We start from the raw sequence: 6,000 nt of genomic DNA, 5'->3' as shown, positions 1-6,000 counted from the left end.
CAACAGCACCATCTTTTCACCATTCTTGACTTGGCAAAATGCTCAGGCAGGGTTATAGTCTGTCTGGGGCTATATTATCATGCTTAGAATGCTAATAGTTTAACTGTGACAAATTTTAAAGTTTAAGAATCACTTTAGATAAAATACCTCTACATCCAATGCTGTTGTTTTCTCTGGAGGCAGTCATCACAATTCTCAGATTCTTGCAAAATTTGAACTTGCTGTCTTTTCCTCAGACAAATTAGCAGTGATTACAACTGAGGAAAGACTGCAAGCCATGACATGGTAATTATTCTGAGAGATAATTAAGAAGCAGAACAGAAAAATATTACTGAAGGATGAAGACAGCAAGCTACATTATAACTTGAAGCAAAAATGCTGAAACTCACATCCATATGTAGCTGTATTTTTGTGTGTTGTGTTATGCTATAGAGAATGTAGTCATCTCCCCAAATATCCATCATCTATTTTTATCCCAGGAGGTCACAGTCATAAGAATTTGAGCCAGGAGGGATTCTGAGAGCTTGTCTTATTCCAACATCTTTTCCTGAATCAGAATTGATTCTATCTAAAGCATTCTCTCAAAAGTTCTCTAACCTGTTCTTGAAAACTTGCAGTGATGAGTATTGCGTAGTGTCCCTACGTGATTTCTATCAGTGTTCACTGCCCTAATTGTTAGAAAATGTGGTAGAATCCAATATAAATTCCCCTTGCTGTACTTTAATCCCCTTGTGTCTACTTTGTACTTAATGGACACAGATAATATTTTATTGACTTTTTCTTTGCAGTAGCAAATATGGTTATGTTTTCTTATGTTTTCCTTCAGTCTTCTCCTTTATGAAGTTAGTCCTTAAAAGAAGTGACCAATCCAAAGAGAAGTTAATTCAAAATGATGGGACATGTTCAGCCAGTTAACTTCAGGGCTTGATCTGATGCCAACTGAAGTGAATGGGAAAGCGATCTTGATTCACAGAAACTGCTTTTTTACCACGTAAAGTGCCAATGCCCTCATTCCTGCTGCAGCCAGATATGCAGATTGCTGGGCAGCACAGAGCTGGCTGAGCTTCTCAAATACATTAACAGCGGTAGCTGTACCATGTCCCAGCTCTTGGCCAGCTGGACAAAGGGGACAGAACATTCATGCCATCCAGGATACCCAGATGGTGTTCTTTACTTTTTATTCCCATGCTTTTGCTATCTGCTTATCTAGTTTCATGGTCATGTTTGCCATCTATTTATTTGTGTACGTAAAATTAAATTTCCTTGTTTTCTCCTCCCCTTTTATTTCCTCTAGTTGTTTTACATGGTGGCATCTGTGGAATGCTGCGACTTTAATTACATGGTTAACATGCAAATTGATAAGTTTGGGAGAAGGCAGCAAAAAGCCAAGAGAAACTTGTTAAAAAATCCTACAGTTTACTTTGTGATTTGACAGCATTAGTTAGTATTCTTAGTATTGTTTCACATTCTAAGAAAGGGTGTATCTGTGCTCACACATAAAAATAAGAAAACAATTTTAGTATGTAGGAAAACTTAAGCAAGTTAAAATTCACTCCATTCATTCATGCAGAACATAATTCTATCTTAGAAACTTAATATTGTAATACTAAGAGTAATCATCCAAAGGAGAGAAGTTGAAGTTTTTTTGAAAATATTTAAGATTTAGTTTTAATTTTTTAGAGAAAATCTTATTTTTCAGTGTTTTTATGTGTTGTCTAATGTACTTTATCTGTGAGACAGCAGGAGTGGTTTTTTGGAAATGTCTGATCCGATCTCATGATTTAATCTGGATGGTTTAAAATGTAATGACAAATTCCATATGTGCTTGAAGCCTCTTGAGTTACACGTATTACAGTTATTGAAATTATCGCTTTTTTCTATTGTTTCAGAGCATTCTGGGGAGCTACTGGCAACCTACTCCTTTCTGAACAAATTCACGTATGTCTCAGAAAGGGAAGGTTCTGTTCCTCTTCAGTCCCATGTTTAATCCTGGTAGGCTTTTACTGCTTTATGTTCACGGTAAAACAGCAGCATCAGCCATATTTTATCAAGATTATTTTTGGGTATCAATTCACGTATATATATGTGTGTGTGTGTATATGTATATTCACACACGTGTACACATTTATATTGCACCAGAGCAAAATATGTATTTATATATGTATATTCTACTTGATACTTGATACATTCTACTTGATAACTTAACCACATGACTTGGAAGTGCTCCTGGATATGATAGCCTGTGTAAGTGGAGGTGGCTACCGTTATCTTATTGCTGATGCTTCAGTGTCATTTTAGTGGTGTATCCCACATTACACTGTGTAGGCATTCTGAACTTAGCTGAAGGACTGTTGACATCAGTGGGCCATTGGACTGACTTTTTATCTCATTCCCTTCTTTGTCCTTTAATGTGCTCGATTTCAGTACCTTATTTTAGCATTGCTTTGTCATAGTCTGCAAACTTCAGTGTTTGGTTTTATGTGCACCGCAGGAAGCAGAAAGACAACATACTCAAAAGTTATCAGAAAGAAATTGCATCCTGTAAATGAGTTTTGGGGTGGTTCTGCTACCCTTTTTCTACAGATAATCTTGGGTGTTCAGGAAACATGCTTATCTATAAATACTTCTTGTCATTTATGATTTTCAGTTCTTTATATTTGCATTTGCAATTACTGGGCAACTTCAAGTCTTCCGTACTGGCACAGCCTAGATTGACTACGGTACCTCTGTCCAAGAGGAATAGAAACTCTCTATGTTGGCACACCGATAATGAAGTGGTATGGCAGAAAACATCACTTGCATAATTATGCTTCAATTTATGCTGAAGAAAAAGCAGGCGTTTACAGCTTAATTGCTGCCCTTGTCTCTGAGAGGTCTGTTTCTTCCAAATTCTTTTTCTCTTAAGAAATTCAGTTACAATGTAATTAGGAGCACAGGAAAACCAAGCCACAAAAATGTAAATGTTGGAGGGTATGCAAGCACCAAAAGATTAGAAAATGAAATTCGGAGTTTCAGGGAGTAACTGGTTTACAGGTCGTGAGTAATGCTTCCCAGACATGGATATTATCCACAGCGCGTTTCAGTATCAATAGAAAACTCTGCTTTTACTCATTTTTCAGTCATGGGACTTCGTCTAAGCCTATGGCATTCAATAGAAAATCAAATCCTGTATAAGGCTAGAAATATAACACAGTAAATATGGTGTATTTTTTATTAAAACATTGATAGATAGTTTAAAAAGTACACTCCTTTATTCAGGCTGCTAGAGTCTTGTTGAAATCCTTAAAGCATTCAGGTAGTGCAGTAATTGCACACATCTGATGCCAAGACTACAAAACTTTGATAAAAGTTGTAGCTTTGTTTTTGCTGTAGATATATCATGTTCATTGCTGCAGCGAATCAAAAAAAAGACTTCTCTAATACCTTTCCATGTTATATTTAAATCTTGTGCTCAGCGTCCAATGAGTCATGTCAACAGCAGAGCTAGTAAGTGAATTTCTATGAGTATCTGGATAACCATCCCTTCAGGTTTATAAACGGTTCTCCTTTTTAAGAGCTGCTAAGTATGCAGCAGTTGCCTGAGCTATATGGACTTCCTCATTAGACTGATGAACTTCAAAGCACTTGGGGTGCCTTCCAACTATGAAGGGAGGACGCAGAATGCATTTCAACTGAAGTTAAGGGTAAAAAGAACATTTTTGGAGCATAGTGTTCCAAATCATTAATTTCTTTTTCAACTAAAAGAATGTGTTATTGGTTTGGTTTGGTTTGGTTTTGTTTTGTTTTGTTTTGTTTTGTTTTGTTTTTCTAGCAAGCCCCTCTTTCCTCTTGCCACTTCTGATCTGTAAAATCAAGTTTTACTTGAGTGAAGGCTTTTATTGACCTCGTGTGTACCAGAATTTTCTCTGTCAGGGTCAGAATAGGTGCATAACCTGTGAATGAATTCTGGCCACGTTTTACTGCAGGGGGTATTTAGCAGCACTTCCTAAATCCTTTAATTTTCAGGCCTCTAATTTCTGTTTTTACTAGGTATAACCACAGTCTGTCCAAGTCCTACTGGGTGTGTTTAAGTTGGACTGGATATGTGTTTGGTGTCCATGAGAACTTGTAAAAGATGTTCCGTAGAAAGTCTCTTATTTTCTGTTTTAATAAATCTCAGCCAGAAGACAGATTATTTTACTGATTTTAGTATTAAGCAAATAAACTGCAAATTCTTCTTGGAGTCTTGAGTCTGGGAATAAAGCTTAGTTCTTTGGCAAAAGGTGTACTGCACAGGCTGTAATGCATTTGTCCTAAAGTCATTTCAGGTTTGAATGGAAATACAATATAGGACCTAGCACAGTATATTTCCACATGGTAAAATTCTGCACTGTGGTGAAGACAACTTAATATTTTTTTTGATGACTTTAAGAAGCCGTAAGAGTAAGATTTTAAGATAAGGCTTGAAACTGATCACCTTCTGAAGTTTAGTGTTCCTTTTCTTATGTATTAGATCGTGGGAAATGTTGCATAACTAGAAGTGGAAGGAACCACAGTACACTTGCTGTTGGAGAGAGAGCCTTATAGAAGATTTGTAAAAGAATGGAATGCCTAGTGTCTCTGTGTGTTTTTTCCTTCCATTTCTACATGTTTAACATGATATTTGTCTAAATAGAGATTGAAGGAGTGGATACTAACTTGCTTTGTGGAGGTAGCAGATGTGTTCTGCCTTGAAACAAGGAATACTTGCAGTGAGGCTAGATTGCCAGAGGTCAGCTCCATACAACTTGCTGCTGCTGCTCTTGGTACTTGCCCACACCTGTAGGCTGGTCCCTGAGGATTCCTGTCCCTTATTGAAGGTATGGGACAACCTGCTTACCAGATCTCCCTTCTGATGTGTTAACACGAGCTGTGACCTACGTATGGAGGGGTAAGAGGAGAAGGGCTGCAAAGAAGGGTCGCTGCGTAGTGTTTGTTACGCATTATAAAGAAGACTAAGACTATTTTCAGGTACTAAAGGCATGCCTCTGATTTTATGAATCAGGTTGTTAAATTCATAGTCTGGACTTCCAGAACTATGAAAGGAAGTACAGCTTTTGAAGTCAGTTGTATGACGTGACATTTACTTTGCATTTCTTGACTTTGGGTTACATACTACCATGCAATGTGATGTACTTGGACAGTACTTAACCCTGCATCTTAGGGAATCCTGACTTCGAGTACTGAAAAGCTAACATGAATTGAAGTTTGAAAAAGAAATTTTTGCAGGCTGTAGAAGCTGGCATTTTTTATTAACTTATTTTTTTTACCCCCAAGAAGGGAGAAACAGGAAAAATGTATTTCGTAAGTGTGTATGACTGCTTACAGTTCTGGCAGTGAAGTACAGAGCCTACTGTCCCTCAGGTAAAATAATTTGCTTTCTTTGTGCCTATGGACATATTAAAAATGTAGCATTTTGCAAAAAGACAGTGCAACGCATTACAGATGATATGCCATGTAGTTTGGCAAAATCATTTTATGTGATATGACATGACTTTACAGAGCTTAATGAAGTATCAGCACTGCATAATAGTATGTCAGTGGCTTTAAGGTGAGGGAGAAGCTCCCCAGTTCAAGAAAGACCAGGAACTACTGGAGAGAGTCCAGCAGAGAACTACAAAGATGATCAAGGGACAGGAGCATCTCTCTTACGAGGAAAGGCTGAGGGACCTGGGTCTATTTAGCCTGGAGAAGACTGAGAGGGGATCTCATCAATGCTTATAAATATCTAAAGGGCGGGTGTCAAGAGGATGGGGCCAGTCTCTTTTCAGTGGTGCCCAGAGACAGGGCAAGAGGCAATGGGCACAAACTGGAGCACAGGAAATTCTATAAGGAAAAACTTCTTTACTTCGCAGGTGACAGAGCACTGGAACAGGCTGCCCAGAGAGGTTGTAAAATCTTCTCCTCTGGAGATATTCAAAACCTGCCTGGAGGTGTTCCTGTCCATCCTGCTGTAGGTGAACCTGCGTTGGCAGGGTGGTT

This window comes from Numenius arquata, chromosome 5, assembly GCF_964106895.1.
Source record: "Numenius arquata chromosome 5, bNumArq3.hap1.1, whole genome shotgun sequence".
NCBI lineage: Eukaryota > Metazoa > Chordata > Aves > Charadriiformes > Scolopacidae > Numenius > Numenius arquata.
The sequence above is the reverse complement of the archived record's forward strand: the minus strand, read 5'-3'. Positions refer to the sequence as shown.